The sequence below is a fragment of the Taeniopygia guttata genome, chromosome 3 (assembly GCF_048771995.1).
Source record: "Taeniopygia guttata chromosome 3, bTaeGut7.mat, whole genome shotgun sequence".
Classification (NCBI taxonomy): Eukaryota; Metazoa; Chordata; class Aves; order Passeriformes; family Estrildidae; genus Taeniopygia; species Taeniopygia guttata.
The window spans coordinates 100537865-100564427 of record NC_133027.1 but is presented as its reverse complement, the minus strand read 5'-3'; positions in this window follow the sequence as shown (position 1 = coordinate 100564427).

Below are 26563 nucleotides of genomic sequence, written 5' to 3'. Positions count from 1 at the left end.
ACATCCCATTAGTAACCTTTGACTTACCTTCCCCTTTGAAAGTTTTCATCCCAAAGGACTGTCATTTCAAACCCCCCCCCTTTTTTTTTTTTTTAGTGTCCCTCCAAGTTTGCATATTGTAAACATTTTTCTTCTCTGCTCTGATGGAACAGAGCCAAAAATCTGCACAATAGGGGAACTAGATGTTAATGAGCAGAGATTGTGGGAAAATGTGTACCGGGCTGCCCTGCCTGACCTGCATGATAATGCTACATTTAGCACATTCTTTTCCATTAGTGTAGCAGGCCTTGAAATGGTAGCAAACAACATGTATTGTGAAGGCTTGTTTTAAAGAAAGCTGCTTTCCTAGGAGAGTGGAAATTAAAAAAAATTATTTATTGTGTAGATTTGGCAGAAGCACAGCTGGCTCTGGAAATATTTATGCACAAACAGTGGTGTGAAATTACATATTTTTCTTCACATTTTTAGTAAAATTACTCTATGTGAAGGTTTACATTATGTAAAACCCCCAGATTGCATACAAACTCATACTGAATCAAGAAAGTTTGCAATCTATGGCATTTAGGCACTGATAAGAATAAAAATGGCTGTTGGACAAAAAATATTCTTGCACTTTGGCATCTTCTAAATAGATTTTTTTTTCCTCTGGCTGTGTTCACAACCCTTTTTTAATGTGTTTATGTCAGTGGAGTTTTGTTTGTACAAAATGCTCCTGAAAAATTAATTTTGGCTCCTCTGAGCCAAGTTTCATTTAATCATAAAACAAACTTTATGTCTCAACCATATGAAAATCATTAGGGGCAAAAGGATTCTGAGAACATAAACAACACCATGTGACTTAGACACCCAATTGCACAGCTTGAACCTATCAAGTGGTGAACATATTAAAATGCTAAAGAGAACACTTACAGTCAGCATTTGGTGTGCAATGAGTAGGGAGAAATTTGTTTGCACAAAACTTCTGACTAACAAAGATGAGTACCAAAGGAATTAATAACAAAAGACTGGCTGTAGATCATTTCTGAGCAGAGAAAGGGAATAAATCAGTTTAAAAAGCCGTTTCTTGCAAACTTTTTACTCAGCTAATTTTTTCATTATCCTTTTACACATCCAACTTCAATCTTTCAGTTAAGAAAAAAGTAATTTGTATAGTAAAAATTTAATCCAAATGTGAACTGTTTACCGGGTCACTGTTTACAAGTGACATTCTAGATCCTCATTGGGAAATGCTTATTTCTTCACAATCAAAGATTCATAAAGATCTTTCTGTGGGGAAAGAGACTTCCACTCATTACCTTAAAAACAACACTCTTATCTCCACTGTGGAGTGTATATGGGCTCTGAGCCATATTTTGTGAAGGACAAAGCAAATTCTTTAGCAAAACATCTGCTAGATAAGAGCAGCATTCCTTAGAATAGGTTTCCTGATGAAAGAGATGCCAAAGCCTTGATTCCAAATGTACTTACATGCTAAAACAACTACTGTCTGTGCTAGCTCTGGTTCATGCTTTCAGGAGCAATGTCAAGCCCAGCTAACACCAAAAATACAGAGTTGGTTAACAAGATGATTTGGGGCTACTCAAATCAGCTTACCTTTTGCAGGGTCAAAGGAAAGAATGAAGTATCAATCTTATTTTCAGAAATCTTTACAATGGCATGAGATGCACATGTGGCCAGCTGATAGGCAGTCTCTGTGCCAATTAGGAAATGGATTTCTTTCCTCCTCAAACACAGTCTTTGTGCCATGAGCAGTGTGTGATTCCAGCAGCTTTGCCCCCAGAGTTGCTCAGGGCAGCTAAAGTGTGATGGTCTGAAGCCTGTGCACCAAGGAAGATGTTTATGTACTCTTGCTCCAGCAGGAAGGAATTCACAGTACACTCCTAATCTATCCCGCAAAACCAGAGCATGCCATTGAGAAAGGAAACATGGTAAAGGGGACCGAGTACAAATTTATTGTGTGTTCATAAAAGCCCCTTGGTAACCCAAGATAAACTCTGTGCAGAGAACTTCCAGGGCTGAAAGGCTCTGCCTGAGGCCCTGGGTTTAGTAGAGTCCTTGTTGTTTATTCGGGAGAAATCTCCATGATCCAAGCGGGTGTCTATTACCAAGCTGAGTGCTTTCAGTTCCCATTTTTTACTCTTTGTCTTCCATGCCTGTTACTATGGTTCCAGGTGATGTCCCCTACTGCTTGGTGTGATGACTGCAGAACATGTCTGTCTTGTCAAATATTTCTGCATACATATTTGAACCAAACCTTGGACATGGTTATGGCAAGTACCAACGCAGTGATCTTATCTATTGAGGCATTGTGCTCATTCCCAGTTAAACTTTTGCTCATCTACATTTCTCATGGAGCTCTACCTTCATCACATGCCTTCTGTTTGCTTATCTTCCTCTTCATTGCACTCGAGGGATGCTGTGGTCTGTGTTTTGGGAACTTCCCCAAGTGAGAGCCATGGAGTTGAACTGTAGCTGGAAAGAGGAAAGCAGGAGCACTGGGTCTGTAGTGGAAGAGGAGATCAGGAAAGTTGCTTACTCTTTTCATCTTCCTTCAGTTCTTGTCAGGTGCTGGCTATGTGCGGTTTTGATTTTAATTTTTCAGATGGAATTCTGCAATTTGCATCACATCACAGCTTATATATGATGATTATGCCCCCACAGCTGATGAATACATCCAGCCTACTGCCTTGCTGGTCCTGCATTTGTATTCTTGAAATTTTCTCCAGATTTGCTTTCAAAGCCCTGCAGAAAATATTTTTATCTTTGCTCTTTATTCATGAATTAGTTCCTTAAGCTTCACTGTCTGAAATTCCCATATTCTGTATGAGTGCCATAAGACATTGCTTCTAGCTCAGCCAACACACATTAGAATTGGCTTCTTCGTCAGTAATAACTTCTTCTTGACCAATTATCATTAAATTCATCATTAAATGTTGTAGGGGATCAGATAATATTGCAGACCTAGGTCTTTCCTGAACAGGTTTTGTTAGGTATAAGAAGGTATGCACCCTGCTTTTCCATAAGCATTTGAGTGCTTGCACTAACCGAAACCTGAAAGAAATGAAAGTTTGCATGAACAGTAGCCTGACCACACCCATGCTCTTCTAAAATGGTTGAATGAAGAATTATGCTATGTTCAAATTATTTCAAGTTGTTCTTGCTAAAACTTCAGGACTCATTTGGTAAATGTGAAGTTCATTCAGAAAAACGGTAGCTGTTAAGAAAGGATTTGAGCACAAGATAAAACATGAATCTGGATAAGAATCAGCAAGAAAGTATTTAAGTGCTTTTCCACGTAGGTCTTTACACAGTTGATCTCACGTCATCTTTTTGTTTCTTATTCTGCTGTAATCTTAAGGAAATTTGCTACAGAAACTTCTCAAATATTTGTTTGATCCCTTTTGATGCCTTGCCATCTCTAGATTTTTAACAGTTCCCAAAATCTCTCTACTGAGAACAGTATTGGTGTTCCCATTGTACAAATTATAAGGTGAGTTACAGAGAATAATTTTCCAACCTCATAAAAGAACTGGGCCAGTGTAATGCAGTCATCCTTACTTTCCACATCACAGGCTCTTCTTGAAAATGGAGGAGGTAATTTCTTTTGAGACAGTGATGTTCCACAGAGTCAATGCAGCTCTGCTCTCATGTTAAGAAATTTAAGTTTTTGAAAACCCACTTGCTGCCAAAAGATTTCTCTTTTGAGACTTTTAGCTGTGGCTGATCCTCTGTTTAAAGTCTTGTCCAGCTGTGCTTTATAAATATCTCTTAACTGATAAATGGATTATTTCCTCCAGTTAAGCTCTCCATATTGCTGAGCAGAGTTTTCAAATGCACAGTTTTGCAGTAGAATTAATAGTTTTCCAAACTGGCTCTCTTGTGATTTTATATTTGGTATTTATGCCCTGTATATTTTTAACTTGCTGGCATAATTTTGGCTCAATTTGGTGAAGTGTTGTCAATCACTGTTGAAAGATGTAGGAAAGAATACTAGAAAATAATGTCTTGCCATTTTTAATCTAAGAAAACAGCTCTGTTGCTGATCTTGCTGGCTGTCTAACAGATGGGCCAGAGTCCCATGAGAAGACAGCCACTTCCTTAGATAATAAACAAAGAAGGAGAAGTTGTCTGCAAGCCATTAGTGTATTGTAAAGTTAGATGCAATGTCTTGATATTGTCAGAATGTGTTCCTCAAGCACATTTCTTTGACATTCTGTCATAAGTCAGACACAAGACAACATTAAATCAAAATTAAGACTTTAAAAGGCAGCCAGCTGTTTAATTTTTTCCAACAAAAGAACCCCAATAAAAATATCCTCCATTTTCTAAATGTTGATAACCAACAAATAGACAAGGATGGAGTAGAGTATTTGATAGAAACAAGATCATTTGGCCTATGTGACACATTACCAGGATTCCTGCCTAATAATATTCTTGCTTGAATTATGAACTGATTATTGTATAGTCAAAGCTTATGAAAATCCTGGCTGGGCATTACATTAGAATGGTTTTTTGTGATGGGACACCTAAGGAAAATTATAAGATCCACAAAAAATTACTGTGTTTTTCTTAAGAGTATTATCTCTCATATTCAGAAGACGACATATTGCTTATACATGAAACCCTGTTTCTGGCCACTTTTCATACAAATTTTCACTGAAGTAGAAATAAGTAACAAGTGTCATTTGTAGAAGAAATAGCTTTTGTGGTGAAGTGGTCTTTCCACCTTTTAAAAAATCAGTACATATAGATGTCCCAATATTGAACTGGAAATTATCTTTATTTATGGTTCTGCCAGGAAAAAAAAAAAAAAAAAAAACAGTACCGCTCTGAAAAAAGTTTTTTTTCCCAATTACTCATAGAAGTTTTGGCACCAAAAAAAAAATAAAAAAGATAATCAGTTCCCACATGTATAATTCTGTTTAAGCCTGTAGGACATGAAGCTGCTAAGCAATATGCTACTTACTTAGCTGTCCTGACAGGTCTTAAGACCTTCTCACTAAAATTTCATGTTTAAGTTAGACACAAAAATAAATTCAGTGATCTGAGAGAGGAAGAGAAAAAGTACACCCTATCTCAATAGATTGAGGTGATGGTCCCTTTTTTATTTATCTTAAAAGTAAAAAGTGCTTTAAGCTAGAAATAAAGCCTTTCACATGGCTTCAAACATAAAAGATAAAGTCCTTTAAGGGACTGCTGTAAGCTGAAGAACTGACAAAATCCAATGAATATTACAAATACCACTGCAGACTGACTTTGACTTTTATTATAGTTTGACAACTTGTATTTCTGTTTCTAGAACACATTATCATAGAGACAATTTCAAGAGGAGATATACTGAAGTTAAAGAAAGTCCTATGTCACAGGGTTTTTTTTCTCAGCTTTAGACTGAATAAAATTCATCCAATTTGGAGGAAAAAAAAAGGTGAAAAATAGAAGAGGCATTTTTCACAAAAACCAGTAATATCTGAGTTTTTCTATTCAGATTATGTCAATGAATATGCAGTATACTATGTATACCCTGAAGTGTTCTGGATTTGAGGGGTGGTAATTGTGTATATAATACTTTTGTCACCTTGCCTCTTCTTTGTTGCTCACAGGAAAAAATATAAAATTTTATTAGTTGACTAGATGAGAAGTATAAATGCTGAAGATTTAAGAGAAGTATAAATGCTGAAAATGTACCTTGACTTGTTCACTGTTTGTAACTCAGTTTGGTTTTCTTTTACCCCATATGCTGTTTCATTTCATTCCAAAGATGTAGGGAGCAAGTTACTAGGTCATCATAAGACAGATGCATTGTTAATGTTTATGTTAACTTGTGAAATTAAATGACCCAGATATGTTTTGGGAAACTCTTGTTTAACCTGGGGTCATATGATAATTATCAGAAAGCTAATTTTCAAATATCCTCTAAACAATCTCCCATCTCTGTCGATTGCTTTCTATCTTTACTTGTCACTCTTAGGAAGTTAAATGAAACCCACTTCTCTACAAAGACTACATAACCTGTTAAATTAATAATGCCACCTTTATAAATACCAAAGAGCATCACTGAGAACAAGTGTCTCATTTCATTTCTCATTCATTATCATAGAAAATTGAAGTATTTACGAAGGACCTCGGGACAGTTCTGTGAGATATAAAACAGAGCTGGGGGCCTGAGGCAGGGTTTTGAAGCTTTGAAGCAGCTTTCCAGTGTATTTGAAACAGTATAAAGAATTTAATAAAACAGTGACATTTCAAAGGCTGAGACAGTTTTGAAAACATAACTAAGCTAAACCCCTTTAGTTTTGCATCATATTAATTCTGTGGGATCATATGTAACCAATGGCTAAAGCGAATAACTGCATCAAGATTTATGCCTCTAGTTTAGCAGGACCTCTGGTTCATACTTTGAATCAAGCCAACCCTGAACATTTTTTTCCCTCATTGATCCCTGCTAGGAAGTTCCATAAAAAGCACAGGCAGCACAATGCATCAGCTCTTTTCATCAGGGCTTTTTAAGTCCTGGAAAAAGTGAACAAAAATACGCAGGCTGCTTTGTTTTTAATGAAGGTCATGGCACTGCAATAAGTTTGTATCCCTTTAGTGTAGACAGGGAAAAATTGAGCTAAAATTAATGGATTTGCACCAAACAGGCCACAAAACAACAGTTTATTAAGACATGTTATTTTAAAATAATATCATTGCAATATTCGTCTTCTAATTATGTAGAATAATTCCTAGTATTCCTTTATTATTTCTAATGTCTTATGTCAGAGGAAAATTATGATTTCCATCATGAATTCAAAAGAAAGGAAAACCATTGCAACTGATACTGTGATTAAAAAGTGAAATTAAAGGATCGAAATAATTGAAGGAAACAGTCTTGCACAAGTCCTCTCAATGCATCCAAAATCTGTGACAACTTATGCATTCAATTTACATCAGCAAGTATGGTTTGGGGCTTGGCACCAGGTTCTGGGGGGCGATGTGTGCTGAGTGGCAGAGCTCTGCTGTGCCCGTGGCCTCGTGCAGCAGCGACCCGGCGATGGGCACCGCGGTGCTGCTCAGAGCCAGCGCCACCGGCTGCAGCAGTGCCTGTGCTCGAGCCCCTGATTGTCAGCAAACTCTGACAAAAATGAGAGCCTGGGCTCACTGATTCTACTCCCTTGCTGCAGCAGACAGCTGCATGACTGTAATTCTGTTTATAGATCTGATGTCCCTGCTAGAACATTGGGCCAGGACCCGCTGCTGTGAGAGTTTCAAACATTCTCCCACTTTTCAATTGCACTGGCGGCTGTGCTGAGCTCTTTGCTGCCTATGCTACCAACCACACATAAAATAATTGAACACATACAGGCTTGGCCTAGACTTTGGAAGTTAATAAGCCAATTTGTCTTAATTTTCTCTCATAAGAGAGGCTACCTATTCCTCTTATCATCTGAATAGACCTTCATTGTATGCTTTCCAGTCTTTTACCTTTCTTGAATGTCAGTGATGAGAATTTACCTACATGGCCTCAGGTGCATTAGTATTAGGGCATGGTGCAATAGTTTCAGTAATTCCCTTTTCTACTTTGCCTGAAGCCTGGAGAGGTTGCATTTGGTTTTTTTAAGTGCTGGCTGTGATCAGATATAATACCATGCTCATTTTCCTCCTTTTTTGCATAAATCACAGTCTGTGAGCTTGGAAGGGAAATTCTGTTTTTCACTTGCTGATGTATTGCTGTCCATGCAGCTGGATGCTGTTAAGGTCATTCCTGTGCAATACTCCTGCCTTCCTCAGCAGGGCCAGAGCTCCCTGGCTTCATGTCTTTGAATTGAGCATTTCTATTGATTGTTTCTAAAGTCAATAATGAAAGTATTAAATACTTCTTGCTCCAGATTAATGTTTTTTAGGTGCGCATCTAATAACCTTCCAGTCCTTCAGGTTTGTTGTGTTCTTTTTTGGTTTGTTATATCTATTGAAATACTGGAACTAATACTCACCTTCTCGGTATTATTTTTTCCCTATATCTGATATATCTGATGATTTTCTAAAAGACAGATAATTTCCTTTTTCATATAGCAGTGTGTAGCATACTTTTGGCATACCTTTGACAAACCTCAGGTGTGTTTTTTTCTGTTTTTCTATTGTGTTGAGAGGTCTTTAATTTAACCTTTCTATTTTCTCCTAGGTTTTAGTATTGACTAATAGCCCATGATGGCAGCTTTGATTCCTCAGACCACTCATCTCCCACTCTGAAATATGATTCTCTAGTTGTGTAGCATGAATACATTAGTATGAGTTAAGCTTTTTTGTATGAAGATTCCTTGGAGTTTCTTGACTTCGGTACATTTAACTCTGAGATTTTCATCCATTTCTGTTCATATTAATTACCTTTTCTTGTCTGCAGTTGTTCAACATCATTAGACAATGAGCTGCTCTCAACAGCAATAACAAGATCTTGTGAGTAATTTCCCAAATATCATAATTAAAATCTATGTTTCTTTAGGTTCTCAAGTGTTTTGTTAACTCTAGACAAAGGCAGGGATTTTCATAGTCACAGATAGGATTTAGACATCAAATCTCACCTTTTCACCTTTAGAACGTACTCCCATGAAAGTCTATATGATTTCTGAGCTATTGTTTCTCAGAAGGCAGAGAGTAACATAAGGAGCAGCTACCTCTGACTCTTTTTAATACCTGCCAGCTCTGTAACACCTCTGGCTTTTTTCTTTGGGGCTTCAGTAATTAGAGCTGTGTGAAGTTTCACACATAGAATGGAATTGGATGATTCTGGCATCTAATCAGGTCAAAGGCTAAATTCCTCTAGTGTGCAACATGTTACCCTAGGCTGAATTATAGTGCTGTAAACTGGAATGGTTAGACCCTTAACTCTGGAATATTAACTTGTTCATTTATTTTTTTGCAATAGATAAGGAATTACCACATCACACAGCTGGCAATTTTATATCACTACTGACATCTTTTGCCCATGCCTGAATCACAGGACGTGTTTCTATGCTCTGTTGTAATATCTATTTGCTTTCCTAGTTGCAGGAGGGTATGTGCATGATACAAAGCATCTCACAGCCTTGGCCCAACAGGCTGATCCACTGCTGACATAAAACAGTGTAGCTGCCTGATTGTGTGCTCTGCAAGTCTGGCCCCAAATGTGGCAATCTCACTGCAAGTGGTAACCACTGGTCTACACTGGAATGTGTAAGCTGGCATGCTTGATTTAAATTGTATAAACTGGTTATGGCCTTGACCCTGCTGTGAGAATTAAAAGCTCTGATCGTGCAAACCAGGGTTCTTAGAAGAATCAGATAGTAAGGAAGCTTTGCAGATAAGTACACATTTGGGCACAAGTTTTAAACAAACTCTGTGTAAAATTCCACTTTGTGCCAAGTGCCTGGAGAGTTAGATACCCATTTGTTATATATTTTCTAAAGTTGATATATTTAAAGTACTGAAACCCTTTCTTAAGATTTATATGTCCTTCCAAAGGGCACCCAATGAATAGACTAAATGCCTGGCACGCTTTCACCCTCACTCTGGCAAAGGCTATGGATAACTGGGTCCACAGTCAGAAAATGCAGCTCTCCCCCTTTTCCCAGATGAGAGTCTTAACAGTTCTCTTTAGTTTGGCAGTCGATCATTTCTATCAAGATGAAGTTGCCTTTGGCCAAGCCTCTGAGATCTCTGCAAAGCTTTTCTCAGCCACAAATCACTTCTTCATCCAGTATGTCACTTGACATCTTTGGTATTATAAATTAGTTCAAGAGGGCGGACACCCATTTCACCTCCTCACCAAGGACTCAGTTCTCATGTTTTCTGAAGTTATTTATTTTTGCTTTAGGGGACAAAGCAGTTTTACTCTCTTACTGCGCTATCAAGAGAACAAGTCCCTTTGAGCCAAACACCTGCTTTCCTTTAGAAAGAATGATGGGAAAATGCCTTTTGAAAAGCCTCTATTTAGCTACTTTCTTAATTTACAAAAAGTCTCTTATTACTCAGATCCCCAGAGGTTTAGCCAAAAAGTATAGTGGACCAAAGTAAAAAAGAAAAGGAAAAACAAAGTGCTGCCTTTCTCTTACCACAACAGGGACAAAGCCATGGCAATGTGCCCTCAAGGTTACCAGAGCTTTATTCTCTCATGGTCAAAATCTAGAAGCAAGTGGTCTTCACTAAGAAAACAATATGTTACTTGGGAGGCTTTGCTGGCCAATGCTTGCAAGTTGGGAACAATTTGAGACACGCTAAATGTTCCTTCTCCTTGCAGGCTCCAGTCCCCTCATCCATACATTTCCCCTCAAGCTGAACACAGTGTGCTTGTTAGAAAGTGCCCAGGATACTCCTGGAGACTTTGACCTGCCATGATTTCATGCTTCTGCACCATTTTCTCTTCTCTGGAAAATCAAAAGAAAACACAAAGCCTTATTATCTTAATCTTCTTATTCATATTCTTAGCTATGAGTGTTAAACACCTAAATCTTATTAAATTCCTAATTCTAATATTATTTTTTTTTTGGGAATCACACCCTCAATTCTTTTTTCTCACAGGTTTTAAGGTGACAACTAACAGAGATAACATGGCTGTTCTTAATGGCATTGCCACAATTTCTGGCTATGCCATGTCCTTCTGTCCATCTCTCTTGAGCGGTGTCTTACAGTGCCAGAGGGAAGAGCTGGTTTTGTTGATAGTGCCAGAAATTGTAAGTAACAGATCATGTTCTGTGGACTAAAGAGCACAAACACTCGAAGTATACATGCAATGGATTTGGCTACGATTTAAGTTGTTGTGACCTCAATTACTTTGTCATTATAACAGTGCATGAAGAGCTCAGTCACACACTGCAGCTGCATTGTATGGCACAAACACACAAAGGAAAAGGTATTTATTGCCACCAACTGGTTTATGCCCTTGGATCATCCTGCTTCTACTTTATTATCTTGGTCTAGTATGCACAGAACAGTGTGGTCCAGTTTGTTTCTAGTCTAACATTCTAAGGCCAGCACAGGACAGAGACATGAGTGTTGCAGTGACTCCTATGGCTGCAGTTGCTCCTGAGCTCTTCAAGCAGTGTTGTTCAGTTTTGGCCTTGGTAGATGGCCTGTGGCCCACAAGCCACAGCACAACCTTCAGTGCTGCCTTCCCACTGCTCCCTGAATCTGCCTAAAACAAGTTCTCTCCGAGGCCATGTTGCTGCATCACTGTGCTTTGCCCTCTGGGCTGCTGCGCATCCAGCTGTTGGCTGAAAAAAAGGAGGGCAGCATCACCTTCAGATTAGATTTTTTTCCATCCAAATCAATCCAGATTTGGTAATTATTTAGAAATCATAGGAATATCTATAAAGAAATTACCTTAACTAATGATGGCTAATAACTAAAATTGCCTTGTGTGCTGGGGGGTTTTCCTTGCTTGTTTTTGTTTTGTTTTCTCTTCCCATGGTAATTAGTAAATTCTAGTCAGCCCCAGAATGTGCAATATTCAGATGCAGGTCTCAGGTCAGGCTGAATGGGGGCAAGGACTGAGGTTTGGCTTTTCCTGTCACAGGCAACTCAACTACCCTAATCTGGAAACTACTGAAAACTGTGTGGGGAATTTTTCATGTTATTCCTTTGAAGAGAGTTAGAAAAAAAAGGCATGTCAGCTTTCTAAATAAAATCTACAGAGATTTTAGGAAAAGAATAATAATTTTCTGCATGGGCTGAAGATGCAGATTGACTCTAGTAGATATATTTTACAGTTTAGTGGTGAGAACAGAACAAAGTTTTCAGGGGAAAGCAGGGGCGAGAACCCCTGGCTTTCAGTGCCTTAAACTCTAAAATTCATCATTTCCAGCAGTTGGGTGGGGGCAGAGAATGAAAATACCAAAAAATCTTAAATCTTAATCTGGAATCTCTTAAAGTTGCAGTGAAGAGCCAGGAAGTATTTTATGAGTAACTGTGTATTGGCACTAAAATGAAATGTTGAGTAAAGGACAAATATTTATGACTTATATACTTTCAAGCTCAGCAGAAATGAATTTTCAGCTTGATCTCAGATATCACACTGTAGTCAAGATTATGTATACTGTAAATATCATGTATAGAATATAATGTCTCTCTTAGCTATGTACTTAGGTATTATTTCACTGGCAGCAGAGCATATTTAGAAATATTTTCTGTAATGGCCACTTTGAGATTATATGTGACTTGAAATGTGAAATACTTCAAGACACAATAGGACACTTAAATGGAAAAGCAACTGCAGAAGCATAATATAATATTTATAATAAATTGCATGCAATTTTACAGACACACCATTTCATCTCTAGTGACCAAGCGTATTTCCTCCCATTTACAAACACATTGTTGTACTAGGACAGTGTTTTGTAGTTAGTGTATCTCTTTCATGTGAATGAATAAACGAGGCTTTATAGAGAACTGCAAAATCAGTTATGTCTTAAAAAGAACAAGAGTCAGGTGCTTTTTATTCTGAATAAATATGCACTTGGCAGGTAACCTACTGGACTCTAGTTTGATACTGAATAGTAAAAGATCTGAAAGTCTGATGAAATGTGAAAAAAGTATTTACTTTTTCTTTCTCATTTTCTTTTTATTTCCTTGAAAATGTTAATTGCAGCTGGGCTAAAATTTTCTAGTGAGTGTGAGAGGGTAGTCCAGAGGCTGGATGTCTGAAATAGGAGGTAAATCTTTTGTATGTGCTTCACTTGGCAGGGGGAAGCCTGTGTACCATGGAGGCTTCCTGAATTTTGAATTCATTTTTGTTCAGGCAACATTTTCATTTGCTCTCCAGTCACTAGATTTGGTAATGACTTGCCTAAGAATGGCCTAGTACAGTTTAATTTTCAAAAATTACTACATTGAGAAAAGCAGTCATTCTCAAGAGCAAACACATAATCTCATACACGAAACACACCTTGGATTTTACTCATTTCTTACTGACATAAGGTGTAATTTAGTTGTCTGAAATGGAGTCATTCATGATGTACATCAGAAAGAGGCCCAGAAAAGCTATTTTTAACACACACACACACATACACAGAGCCAAATGACATTTAATTTTTTCACATTCACTCCCCAGTGTCGTTGTATACATCCTCAGTGGCATTATTAAGTGGAGCTTTTCAAACAGATGAAGTATGTTACTTACTGTGGCTAAACTGTAATGAAAGAAGAGATGGCTCTTTGCCAGTGAATGGTGTGTAGCTTGTAGAAGCATGTAATTACATAAATCACAAACATATGCAGAAGATGTTTTCTCTTTACATTTAACTGGTGTTGCCTGGAGTTATAGCTGCTTGCAACTCTATTTAATTACCATAATTATTTTAAATGTGTATATCTGGCAACTTTGAGCTTTATGAGAATGTTAGTCATACCTTATCTGCAAAAATCTAGAGGGTCCCATTCTTCCCCAAGGGGCTGCAGTAACCAGGTTTCTCCAGATTTCAGGCATAGGGTGGCTGCTGTGCTTATACCTTTACTTTGATTTACAGGTTTTTTAAAAACCTGAGCCTCTGAAACTAATCAGATCTTGAAATCTCAGTAGATGCTATAATTTCCTGGTAGGAAATTAAGCATTGTACATTGTTTGTTGAAAGAAAGTACCTGGAGAGGTCCTGATTAGCTTCTTTTATCTCTTAATTTGTTGACTGTGTAAACGTTGTTTGGCCAAACAGATTGACAAGTGTCTAGAAAAGGTATTGATTGTGTTAAAATGGATACTTTCTATGGGAAATGTAAAAAAACCTGACAGACTAGTTGGGATTTTCCAGTTCATTTTGTCAAGCAGTGAAACGAGTTAGAGCAAAGCATTTTTCTAAATTCTCTTGCACCAGAGCAAACCCAATTCAAATAGTTGATACTAATGGAGTTGCCCTAGGAACACTGCAGTGTAATGTAAGCTTTTGTTTCTGCTCTCATTTATGTCAGTTTTGTGTTGGCTTTGTGGCATTTGATATTGGTTGAGTTACTCATGTCTCAGATCAATAGAAATGGGAGAAGATGTGAATATTGATATATATGATGTCTAGCCAATGTAGACACACCTCAGTTTGCCCTCACTAATGTAATGTAGTGAGAATAGAATTCCTGCAGCTGAATCCATTGGAGGTGGTGAAACAGCCAGGAGTAAGAAATCTGATAGCTAAATAACCTCAGAAGGCAAAGCAAGAGGAACCATAAGCAACTGTCACACACAAATGGTGAAGAATTACTGTTACAGAATCCTTGTGCACTGAAAGACCAAGAAAGGCAGGTTTTGTGAGAAAAAAAAATCTGTTCAGCTCTCCATTTATAAAAACACATATTTATTGACAAATGAGGTCTCCCTCTGTTACAAAAACCAGTCGATCAAACATCTGAATGTAAAGATAAGTTGCAAAGGGTTCATATTACACTAAAACAAGAAATAGCTATTATTAGAAAATTAAGCAGTTTAGTCCAAGAAATCAGGTAGATATAAATAAATATACAATGGAGAACCAGGCTGAACCAACACACTTTTACTCTATTCAGTGTCAGGGAAATACGGTAATTGTTTGCACCTTGTCTCTTTTGTCAACCACTGTAGTTAACCTTGCAAGTGATGCCTCCTTAAGAGCTTTTGTAAGTCATGAGATTGTTTTTTCTTTGGTTATAATGTGACATGCCAGCTGTAGATCATATGTGCAGTTTTGTGACATGGCTTAGTCTTTTCTTCCACCACCCAAGAGGCAACATATACAAAGCAGTATTGTCAGAGATCAGTTTCTGCAATCTCTTCTGGAAAAAAAAAAAAAAAAAAGAAAGAAAGAAAAAAGAAGGGAAGCCTCTGGAATGCCAGGGAACAATGCACTTTCCACAACAGAGACAGTTTATTTAATAACCACAAATTATTTCAGGTAATTTGGCACTAATTTAATTACACCCACAAGAATGTCCTCAACAACAACAACATAAAGAAGTAACAAAAGAACCACCCCTACTACCAACCCCATCAGGATGAAATGAAGGCAGAGTTTCCATTCATTAGTTTATGATTATCTTGCTAATACCTTGTCTATCAAATCCCCATTCCGTGCTGCAGACACATGAAAGGGAAACATGTATGTGATGTTTTGAAAAGGAAGTTGATGGAAAGTGATGTTTCTCCCATGCATTAGAATGACAATGAAATCCTTCAGATGACAGCGCACACCAAAACAGACATTAAAAATGCAGGTTATGCACAGCTGAAATTAAAATCAAGCCAAGACATTGTCAGTTGATGTCTTTCATTAATCCAAAGAGCAAAATTTCCTAACTTCGAGGAGCAATTAAACTGGAATTTTTTGTAGATTTCATTCTGTTCTATTTCATTTCACATATTTCTAAATTTCTGTGTGATTGAAAGACTCTGATGGTTGCATTCACCTACCAACTCTGTAGTATCAGCATCTATACAGAGAATGATATATGCCCTGTCAGTAGGTTACAAAGCTCTTTACTGAATACCAGAAGAATGTGGGAATGGGAAATCCCCCTAGTTTTGCCTCTAGGAAGAATAAATCATGGACATTTGAAAGATTTGTTTTAAATGCTGATGCTGGAGAGCTGGTGTGAATTCCATTTAATACCATTTAATTTGGGTTCTCTCCAGCAGAGTGGAGAAAGCTCCTTCTGACCTCCCTGAAACGCTTTTACCTGCAGTTGACCATAGGTAGTGCAACAGGAAGAACAAAGCTCTTTATAAGAACGGCTTTGTACATCTCCTCATTAAAGCAATGTTCACTGTGGCTATTTTTACAAGGAGATTTTACCCTTCTGTGGACCAGGGGAGAGCCCACAAGCTCACTTTTGATATAAAGTCCCTATTTACAAATAAGAAAAGGACTTCATGCAAATTGAGTCAATATGATTATTCCTTAAATCTGAGAATCATTTTGTTTGAACTTGATCAAGGACTCCTTAAGGTAAAACAAAAATATCTGATTTCACAACAGAAAGAGACCAGAGTCATTGTTCATTATTCTCAGACTACCTACTGTCCATCTTTCCAGTTTTGTGACTGCTGGTTATTTTGGCTCTGATCATTGCATTCTCCAAAAAAATATATCTCAATATGTATTTCCTTTATCTTTGAGTGTGCTGAGTGAAATTCCATCTGTTGATTTTTTTAAATTCCTATTCTTTAAAAAAAATCTTTTTAAATTCCTTTAATTTTTTTAGATTCTTTTAAAATCCTATTCTTTAAAATTCTATTTTTAAAAATACTGTTGTTATTCCTCTATCTCTCCTGTCAGGAGATTTCTTTTTGTCATAACTGAAACGGTTGCATGACTGAGGGAGAGAGGAGAAAAATATAGATTATGTATGTTAACAATAGTAATTAGATGATAAGTGTGAGATGAAACATTAGGTCTGGAACTACCTAACTTCATTCAAACCTACCAGTTTGTCATAAAATTTGCAAAACATTTGATCCTCTTAGAAAAACATGGTAAATTCCTTATCTTAAAATTATGCCCACTCAATGACGGGACTTAGTACTTGAGACTTGAAGAAAAAGGGGCTGGATGTGATTACAAATTGAACTGTAATGCAAAATGTGCTTTTTCAGTCAAGTTTTCCAGTGATGGTTGAGGTTGGCTAACAATTTCTTTCCTGTGCACTGCCCTAAGCATCTGTTCTGTTTCTCCAGGGCATCTTGGCAAGAGACCTGAAGATATTTAAAATCCCTAATTAAAGCCAGGTATTTCACTTCACTTTTATTTTTAAAACATGAAAAAAAATTACTGAGCCAAAGTAAAAAACAAATATTTTCCATTTGCCATTCATTACAGATGTCAGACAGCCATAAATATAGAAATGGTCAGCTGCAGGTGTAATCTAGTTCTGTTGTGTAATGCACACTCTGTTCCTATAACATCACTAAAAATGGTCTGTCTGGCTAATAAATAGCACTACCATTACACAGTAAAAGGTGAAAATTAATGTGAATGCTGCTGGTGAGTTAGCTATATTAACAAGCCAATCATGTAGTATTAGCAGTTATAATGGGGAACAACATAAACTTTTAAGAGCTTGTGCAAAAGCTTTCAGTTCTTGCAATGTTGGGAGGTTAAAATGAGTGCTGTCCAGTCACTTTATTTCTTTAAATTTGGGAGGAAAGGTATGTAGGAAGTTTTAAAATAAAGTCACTGCCGTCTGCATCTAAAATAAAATAAATAAATAAATAGAGTCCAACCCACATTTATCCAGCCCACTATTGCTTCAGATGCTCTTCTGGTAAAACTCTCTTGCCTTCATCAAAGGTTCTGACCCATGTGTGATAACCTTTGATAGCCTACTGATAAAGAACTGATAACCCCTTACTGATAGCAAAATCTTTTCCACACCAGAGCAAGAAGGGAGTGCAGCCTGAAATGGCAGTGAGTAAAGGAAGGCAATAAACAAACTGAAGACTAATTGATTTCTTTACTTAGACACAGAGCTGTGTCTGTTCAACAGCCCATCTGGCCCACGTCCTCTTGCTGCTGTTGCATGGTACTTTGGGAAAAACTTAAGACCAGGTCATATAACCAGTGTTTCCTCCCTGGAGCTTCTTTCCAGATTGTGTCAACATTTGAGGGAGTTTCTGAAATAGATGTAACTTGGACATTATGGGTAATACCCAGTAACAGATCTACCATCTCCAAATTGTCTAATCCTCCTCTGAATCCAGTTTGGTTTCCAGTATCAGTACTGCAATTTAATTGTGAGCTGTGAGAAATGCAGCATGATGAGAGATACAGCCTTTGCCAGGGGGGTTCATAGGTCCCAATTGTATGTCCTGAGAGACTTGCTGTTGTGTGTAGTTCTAGAATGTATTCCTCAATATCCTGCACATCTGGGGAGAAACCACATACAGTGTGGCCCAAGATGATAAGTAGGATGATGGGAATCTGCCTGATTAGTAACATATTTTGTGGGTTGCTTATATTTGAGTCAAATGTGCTAATTCCCCTTCTCTGTCTTTCTCCCATTCTTTTAATTTTATTCTTGGCTGCAGAAAACTCACTAAAAAAAAATGTACCTTGAAAGGCAGCTTGTTATGCTTGGCAATGCTTTATTATGTTGCTGTGCCTCTGCACCATATTTGATCTGAACTTACTTTATAGTAGTGAGGAGATAAGTAGGAGATAAGTAGATTAAAAAGAAAATTAATTGGAAATATTCCTATTTCATTTATTGGCTGTTAGCACACATCAGAGGGTAAAAACTAAAAGACAAATTTCGATCAACTTTAAAAAGCAAGTCTGCTCTTAAATCTAGTGCTATGGAAAACTTCCCAATGACATTCCTAACCTGCCTGAACAAGAGCGTATGGAAGAACTGATAGTAATTTTATTCTGCTCCATACTTCTGAAATTATTGCAGTAAAAATTTTGTATCTTCCAAAGTCAAGTGCCTATGAATTTGTACCGCTACTGCATTTTTAATTGCAGTTTATCAGTACTGTGATTGGATGCATGTTGTGGTGAAGGAATTTAATTATTACTTATTTGTAAAGTGATATTAAATTCTGGTCTCAGTCAAGTTAACGTCAAAGTTGGGAGTTCAATGGAAGCTGATTAACCCTAAGAATATATTGTTATTCCTTGTCACTAACAAGCTAACAGGAAACTTCAAAAACCTTTTGTCTGCAGTCCCTCACAGCAGCTTTGAAGTGCTTTGAAGGGCGTTGCTGCCCAAGAACTGTCCACTGTAGGGTCAGAAGACATGGAAGCAGGCCAGGAACAGGGACCCAGCAAGATAGCTCCTCTTTTTCCAAGTGTGTGTTCACATGGGGTGTAATCCTTACTGTCTTTAAACAAGTGGAGGAGACAGCAGTGCCATTTTCCATGGCAGGCACAGCACTCACTAAGAAAGGTACTGTAAGCAGATCAGAATTTGCTGTCACTGGGTTTCACAGCTGGTTTGGGAAATGGCTGTGATTTTACAAGCCAGCTCCACTAAACCAGGCAAAACTGCCCTTGGTGGTCTCTGCTATTGAATTTCCATGGTTACATTTAGTATGCTCCCCCAGTGAAACCCAGTGAAATGTCGCTGCCAGGAGGTATCACCTGGGAAAGAAAGGACAGGTTGCACAAGGAGACAGGCTTAGCAGCACCCCAGAAGAGTGAGAGCCCCTATGAGCTACTGCTGCTTGAATTATCTCTGATGCCTGAGGTGAAGTGGAAGTCTTTCAAGAAAGACTGCAGGGAAATGCCCGGTTGATTTTGCAGTGCTAATGCTACCTTGAGTTAAAATATTTGATGATTACCCATCCCTGCTCAAAACACAATTATCTGTGAAATATCATTGAAGAGAATGACACAGAGCCAAACCATCTTTTGGCACTGTGAAAGATGAAGAGAGCATATCAAGGGTGCAGTAGTGATTCTCTGCCTCCTGTTGTATTCTGGCATTTGTAGCAGTCACAGAAACAATTTACTGTTCTATTTATGAAGGAAATAGCTATAAAATCATAGCTACGGTAGTTCATAATTCCTATAAAGTGTACTTAAGAGTTATCAGTGTCCTAAACAAACTTCCACTCTAGACACTGAATGCCACAAATGGTGCTTCCAAATTCACTCATCAGTTATAATTGAACTGGCAGGAAACACCCCAGAGAAAACAACATTGTTTTATCTGTATGAATTAGAAGGTGTTTTCAGAATACTGTAAGAAATAGCTGATGACTGGCTCAAAAATAAATACAAGAATTTTTGTTATGTTGAAAAGATGGCTTTTGCAAAAAAAAAAAACAAAAACAAAAAAACCCGAAAAAAACTGTGTAACTGTGTTAGACAATATCTACATGGCTAGTGAGCTAACCTGGTATTTTTCACTGAAATCCTCTCCACATTGTTCATCTTTCCACTAACTTTTCACTGTCTTTTATTTTTTTCCTCCAGGAAAAGAGCAGGAATTTAACCTAGTTTGCTACAGAGGTAAAATGAAGAAGTTTATCAAAATATCATTTTCTAAAATACATTACTGAAAATAGAAATGGAAAATAAGAAAGTGGGAGAGAGATAGGGCCATTTAAAAAGTCAGAGAGAAAAGAAAAGGAGTGATAGAAAGGTAAAGTGAAAGGAGAGGGCATGGTGAAAGAGTTGATATGCAAGTAAATGTAGTAGCAATAAAGAGAAGATTGTGAGAAATGCTGGTAACAAAGAGAAACAGATGGAAAAATAATCACAGACAGAAATTAAAGAGAAAATAAAATAATATAAAATAAAATAATAAAAGAAGGTGGAAGGAGAGCTAGACAGGAAACAGGAAAATAAGGGAAGGAAAAAAAGAGAAAAGGAAAAAAAAGTAGTATTTAATTAACATGTGTTGCTACCTTTTATCAGAAGGAAGCTGATGCAGGCCAGTCAGGCCAGTTAGGGATACAGCATGGAGCTTTTGCCTTTTTTCCTCTGATTTTTAGAAGACTCTTCAAGCTTTTTTAGCCAAGGACAAGCATAATGGGGACCAAAAGAGAATGTTTAAAACATTGCAAGTGAAATGCAGATACCAGCAGCAGCCCCTCCTGAGGAGGTCCCCATCAAGCATGGCAGGCACAGTGTAGTACTGACATCCCCAAATTGTTCTGAACTCTAACCTCTACTTCCAGCACTTGCAGTGTTTACCCTTACTGTGGTGTGTTTTACAGGAAAAGAAGCAAAAGGCCAGCTGGGGTGGTTGGGCTGCTTTGTGGGGCTGCAGAGGATTACAAACAATCCTAATACTCGATATTCTGGCTTTGCTGGCAGGACCCATCTCTGTGGTGACAAGATGTGTCAATGTGAGCCAGACAGCAAGCTATCAGATGTGAGAAGCCACTGGATAATGGACTCTTTTCCCTCCTTTTTAAAGCTCATCTTTTCATGACAGAAGTCTAGCATTGGTGTGGTCCCTACTTCAAAGTGTTTTATGTAGGCAGTTTTAATAAGCAATATTTTAAAATGTGAATTGCAAGCTCTTTAATAAGTGTGAGAAAATTTTGTGCTGAAATGTGTAACAGTGACACTCTTGCCCTGGAGTGGAGCCACCAAGAACAAATCCTGGACAAGTTTCACTGAGCATTAGTTACCTTTGACTTGCAAGGGGTAGTAGTCAGAAGAAGTTTAGTTTTTGTGGGTTCAAATGAAAAGATCTGTTTTTGTCATCCATCAAGTTTGAGAGTCTTATACCTTTCTTTCTTTTTTTTTTTTTTTTTTTTTTAATTTTGAAGGCCCACAGTTTAATTATTTAGGCTCACAGGTCCCTGCTCCAGGCTACAGCAGCCAGTGGAAGCACCAACACCAGTATCACAAAGGTAAGCCCCTGTAGTGGTAGGGGAAGTCTCCTGATTAGAACAGGGGAAATCCATAGGACACAGGAACCTCTTCTTCTTTGGGCTGAGAGAAAGTGTCCATCCACAGCATCTGAAATATTTCTGACATGCAACCCAAACATAATAAAGGTGTGAAGACTAAAAATGGGAAATACCTACCACAGCTCTGACAGCCAAAGCAAACAGAAAACAGCTGAGTAGTTATGGCTTCAAAATAGCCTGTTCCTCAGTCCTTTTTGTGTTTCACTGGCATCCTCACAGACACTGGCCCACATACTTAAAAAACCCCAAATGGGTTTTAAAATTAGGGAAAGAAGAAAAAGCAAAAAATTCTATGGGTCAGAGATTACTTCCTGGCCCTAGATTCTCTACTACCTTAACTTGTTTTCTTTTTCTTGCTGCTTTTCTCTATGTTTGTTTGATTTGGGAGGGGGAGTTGTTTTTTGTTTCAATCTTTTCCATTTTTTTCTTTCTTCAACTTTTCCAAAGTACCAAAAAAGTCAGTTTATCAATTTTTTTATACTCTTATTTTATAAACCACTCGGAGAAGCTGTAAAATTATTTTTTTTGTTGTCTTCTTAATTTAATGCTAAAAGAGAAACTATCCAGAATGAATGTGGGCAATAATGTGATTTTTCCAGCAGTCACATAATCATCAAGGAGACTATTACTGATGTTTGATTTAATAGCTCAAATTTACAGTGATGTTTATGAGAAAATCTAGACAACAAATGAATTCTGTCTTTACTACTGTCTCAACATTTCTATCAGTAATCTCTTTGCTACATTTGCATCATGGAAAAGAAGAAAGAAATTGAAGTTAAGCTGGTAACATTAATCTAGAACAGTAGAGAGATGATGCTTTTGACTTGAATAAGAAACCAAAGAGTGGTCTGCTTGGCAACCAGGTGCACATCACCCAAAATCTACCCATGTGCTCATTATTGTTGCCGAGAATTGAATGCATTAAGGAGGAAAAAGTGTTCTCTCCCAGAAGGGCTGGCAGTGCAAACACCCCAGACCTCCATCTTCTCTCCCTGGTCACATCTGCAGACCTGTGCATGGACATACCTGGCTGCTCACATTTTTTTTAGAGCCCCATGCTACATGGAAGACACTTTGCCTAAAAAATTAATTTTCAAATAATTCAGGTACCTCGTTTTTTGCATAATCCCTTTAACTCCAGGTTCAAAGGTTGCTGAGCACAGAAGCCTCTGAAAAGAAGTAATCATATTTATCTCATTGCATCTATTTAAACAAGAAAGGCACCCAGATTGCATTTGGGTGCAGGTTTAGAAATATTAAGTTTTCTTCAATTTGATTTTGCTTGGCTATACTTAACAGAATCATGCAGATTTCCCTAATTTTGAACTCTATGTGGAGCTGCAAAAATCCCTTTGCTTTAAGTTCCCTGTTCTCTCAGCCACAACCCCTTCTGGTGCATACTGGCATCTCACACCAGCAAGTACTGAACACTATGGGGCTGATCAGGAGAAGCATTCCTGCAAAAGTTTGATTTCAGGTCTTGTTGAGGACCAGTTCCTGAAAACATAAAATAATCACACATTTGACTGCTTTATTTGATCCAGACCAGGGCACAAGGGCTCAGAGATGGGCATGTCCATGCTGAGGTGACAAACATCTGCACCTGGCAATGAGGCTGGCTTCCCTCCAGGCTCCATGCTCCACTTGGCTATTTCAGGACAGGTTAGGTACCAGAGCTGGGTGGAGAGGATGGTTTATTATGTGAAAAAAAAGGTCAGAAGTTTGCCTGCTTGCTCAAACCAGCCAAATCTGGTTTTAATCTATGAAAACACACCAAAACACCCTCTTTGAGAAAAAGGTATGTTGTGTTTTCCTGACCACCGTTTTCCCTGGTGGCAAGTTTCTCATTGAAAATTATATCCACAGCTTTGTTTATGGGACTTTATAGAAGGCTTTGTATGGGTTAGAGAAGGGAGGGGAACACAGAACCCATTAAAGCACAGGAGGCTCTGTTGGTTCCCCTCCCCAGCTGCTACTAAGTTTATTTGCAGGCTGCAGCCTGGAAAAAGGGGCCGTGGCCCATCTGCAGCACATATGTGGGAATTAATCTGCAGCATAACCACCGGAGTGTGGGTCCGGCAGGCCCTGCCCTGGAACCCCCTCCACGCTGCCTTAATCGGAGCCAGCGCTGCGGGGCAGGCGGGGCGGGGGCTCCCCGAGAACCACCGGCATCCCCGTCCTCCTGCCAGAACCGTGGGCTTCCACAGCACCGGGAACCTTGTGAGGGCCCCCAAAGGGGAGAGCGTCAGCCCGGAGCGAAGCTGGCAGCACGCCGGGAGGGAGATCGGAGGGCGCAAAGCTGCGCCCGCAGCATCTCCCGTGGCTGAGCCCGCAGCATCTCCCGTGGCTGAGCCCGCAGCATCTCCCGGGGCTGAGCCCGCAGCATCTCCCGGGGCTGAGCTGCAGCATCTCCCGGGGCTGAGCTGCAGCATCTCCCGGGGCTGAGCCCGCAGCATCCCCCGGGGCTGAGCTGCAGCATCTCCCGGGGCTGAGCCCGCAGCATCCCCCGGGGCTGAGCTGCAGCATCTCCCGGGGCTGAGCTGCAGCATCTCCCGGGGCTGAGCCTGCAGCATCTCCCGGGGCTGAGCTGCAGCATCTCCCGGGGCTGAGCCGCTCCCGGTCCAGCCGCCGCGGCATCCGCACCGAGGGGTGCTGCAGAGAGAGCCCTGGGCAGAAATATCAACGCCCCGTGCTGAAACTCGGGCAGGGAAAGGAGATGGGAGTGCTTAAATCAGCTCTCGTTCCTATATCGTCTTCTGCACAGGAGGAACAAGTTAGATTCTATTTAAGCTTTAGGGCCGGCTGGTAGATGTTGGGAAGGGTTGTCTTGGAGAGGGAAGGGCAAAGACATAATCTCTTTTAAACTTCTGTTAAAGAGAAAAGGAAGGGAAAAGAAGAAGAGTAGGGAAAGGAAGAGATGATTGTAACTGTAATCAAAAGCATTTGTGAAGGGGCTCGTCCTGAGAAGAAAATACCTAGGATTTTGAGGGCTCTTAAATAATTTGCAGATATAGGAATAAACATTAAAAAAAGCAGTAATTCTATAACTTAACTAAATAACTAAACTAATGAAGGACACTCTTTTAAAATGATTGTATTTTTATAATAATTAAAAAAAAATTTTATAGGAAATGATTGTATAGGAAGTATGTGCAGTTCAAATTCCAGCAGGCAACCTAACTCTACCCTAAATGTTTTTAGACATTTTAGCAGGTTTTAAATATCCATTTCCACCTACATCTGTCTATTATTCAGCTGATGGCCCCCAGGCCCATTTGTGCCCAAAAGCTAGTCACATTTAAAGTAAGCAGTGACCTGTGAATAAAAAAATAACAAAGTCATGCGCTGAATAAGAGGTGTGATAGTGACACTGACATTAACACTAAGTTCCTTAGGGCCTCCTTTTTTCTTTTTCTTCTTCTTTTTTTTACTTCTTTTTTTTTTTTTTTTTTTTTTTTTTTTAATAAATGAGTTTTCTTTTCAATTAATTTTCTCTCCAAAAAAATTGACCAGTAATTTCCTTCGGTAAAATTCAAAGTATGTAGAAGCACTAAATTTGGCAAAGGTGTTTTGTTTTCCTTAGATCCATGCAGACATACTGAGGTCCAGTTCACAGCTGTGGGAATTGCTGCTGTGGTCTCACATACCCACAGCATTTTCCTGGGAGGGGTTAGCCCCTCTCCCACTGCTGTCTCAGTGTGTTGGTATTCTAAAGAGAACTCCACAGACACCCATTGAAAACTCCCAGATGTGGACACTGGGATGTGGCAGCTGCTGGGGACATCAGTTGCTGTTTTAGGCTGCTACAGAGAGGAGCTGGGCTTTCCAAGGTGCCAAAAGGGCTGGCTGGGAGCTCCTCTCCATCCTGCCTCCAGCTCAGTGGTTTCCTTACCACTCTCAGCTCCTCCTTGGTTCTGCCTCACCAGTTTTCCTTACCACCTTAAAAGAGAAGAACTAAGTACTTATTTAGGATGTGTATTTTTCCGAAATAGATGAAAAGGGAATGGTTTACCTTGGAGTCTGGGAGTTTGGCCCATAAATAATCATCTGTAATACCTGTCCCCTTTGCTGTAATAAACCAAGGTCTGGTCTCCTGGTCTTCAGACAGAAAACCCCCATTCACTCTGCTATTAGCCACCACCTAATTTATTTCTTTTCCATGGCTATTAGTATTGAATCAAAGTTTGTTTCTGAGGCTGAGAGGAAAGATGGTTTTAGTATTTGCTCTAATCATGTATTTTACCTCAAGCCACTGACACAAACATTTATTTGCTCAAGGATCACCAGAGAAGTGGTTGAAAAGCACCTAAAGATTTTATTTGGAATTTGATTTACATTGATGTTCAAAAATTTATCCTTTTGTCAGAAGCAGGAAAGCCTTAAAATACTGAATTGAAAATAACGCAGACAAAAGCTTTCTTATGGTGTTTACAAAAAATTTTGGTCAGGGCAAAAATTCCAGGGAAGCTGACTTCCCCCTGTAATTGTACTGCTTCTCTGCTAAATTTGGGAACTAAAAGCAAAAGAAACAGATTTTGTAGTTTTTAATTCAAAATGATCCAAAGCTAAGTAATTCAATTTTCTATTCACTATAGAGGAAAGTGCTATTAAGGTCTAGAGTTCACCTCAACCATAACTTGTGTGACAGCTGTAAGCTTATTTCTAGGATTCCACCTCAAGTAATTACTTGCTATTCGTATGATTTTTTTGTAGAGATGATGGAGTCAAAATGACTGCTTTGCTGCTGCTGTATGTACCTTGGAGCTGGATTTTTCTATGAAGTCTGTGGAAGCTTGTTACCATGTTAAATGCCCACCTTTCATTAAATCCACACCTGAAGGGTAAGTAAATGAATCCTGAATTTCACATTTGAAGGTATGTGTGCTTTTCATGGATTTATGCCAGCTAGATTTTAGATTTAAAGAAACATTGTCATAACTTTAACCACACTGTGGCTAGGCCAAACCTCAAAGATCTTGTTCCTAGGGCCACTGCCCTTTGAAGTGGCACCACTGACAGTTTTAGCTACTGTAGGTATTTATGAGGTACAAAATTATAAAGTAAACAGGCATAAAATGTTATTTTAACAGCATACAAGCATCACCAAACTGATTATATTCTTGTGTTTCAAGCATTGGTTTACTCAATTTGATTTTTGTTTTCTCTCATCTCTTCTCTTTTTTTCTTTCTCTTCTTTTCTTTTCCCATATGAACCTGTCCTGAAGGAAC